Source organism: Elephantulus edwardii, unplaced genomic scaffold, assembly GCF_000299155.1.
Source record: "Elephantulus edwardii isolate Elephantulus edwardi_28Jun2011 unplaced genomic scaffold, EleEdw1.0 scaffold00284, whole genome shotgun sequence".
NCBI lineage: Eukaryota > Metazoa > Chordata > Mammalia > Macroscelidea > Macroscelididae > Elephantulus > Elephantulus edwardii.
The window spans coordinates 1,983,772-1,985,203 of NW_006400034.1; positions in this window are offsets into that span (position 1 = coordinate 1,983,772).

A 1,432-nucleotide genomic window follows, 5' to 3' on the forward strand; every position below is an offset into this window, starting at 1 on the left:
GTGATCCACACAGTTTTGAGGAAAAGACTTTACCTTGAACTTCTGCTCTAGGATTGACTTCTTGGGGTTCAGTGCATCTTCTCTTCCATATACAGCACACTAAAGTCACAGTGGAATAATTTCCCAGGGGAGGGTAATGTGTCCTGTAAATCTGCTATATAGTGTTGTTTTCTTGGCGCTAGGTAAGGAATAGATGTGGAAAATTTTTTAATAAATGAGTTCCTCGCTTTATGAACTGTGTTATATGAAATTTAGAAACTAAATTGATTATATGTTATGTGCTGTTAAGTTGTCTGCGACTCATAGTGAGTTGATGTACAATGGGAATCTCAAAACACTTGATCATGCTTTTGTGAAACCTATACTTGTACCAGGAGGCAGTCATTAAAACAGAGCAAGGAAACACTGTATGGTTCAAAATTGGGAAGGCTGTACACCAGACATGTGTCCTATCTCCATACCTTTTCAACATGTATGCAGAGCAGATTATCCGGGAGGCTGGGCTCTATGAGGAGAAATGTGGCATCAGGATTGGAGGAAGACTCATCAACAATCAGTGTTACAAAGATGACACAACCCTGCTAGTTGAAAAATCGATTATACAGTATCCCTAGTTTTCCAAACTCTGATAGGAATTCTTAATATACAAGTTCAAAATCCAGGTAGAATTTGAAAGGAGGGATAATTACAAAGACTTCTGGATTCCATTGCTTGCATACTATATCAGATGATCTGGAATTGTTGTTGTTGTTGTTGTTATGTGCCATCGAGTCGTTTGCGACTCATAGCGACCCTATGTAAAACAGCCCTAAACCCTGCTCTATCCTGTGCCAGTCGCATTGCCTCTGACACACCCATCCTGATTACCCTAGTCACTGAATCAATCCACCTCATAGAGGGTCTTCCCCTCCTGCGCTGTGATCTGGAATTAGCTTTTAGAAATCTGTATTTCAGTAGTATCTAGAAGTAATTCTTTGGAGTATGAATGTCGAGAGCTATACCTGTATATTCTTCAAAAGAAACAGCATTCCTTTGCATTCTGAGAATTGCAAATGTAACCCTGGAGTCTTACACTTATGAAGTTTGTCTGTATCGTACTTTAGATCTTGAGAGTAATAAAGTATGTAATCCTATAGTACCTAGGGCAATAATCTTAATATTAACATATGAGTGTCATCACATATCTGAAATAGATTTCCACGTTTTCCTCCAACTTGTTCAAATTATCAAAGAATGACTATAACATATCCTACGTGATATGTTGGAAAATAGAGTTGAACTTAAAAAAATATATTCTAAGACCATGTTGTTGTTGTTGTTGTTATGCACCATCAAGTCGCTTGTGACTCATAGCGACCCTATGTACAACAGCCCTAAACTCTGCTCTCTCCTGTTGCCAATCGCACTGTCTCTGACACTCCCATCCCGATTA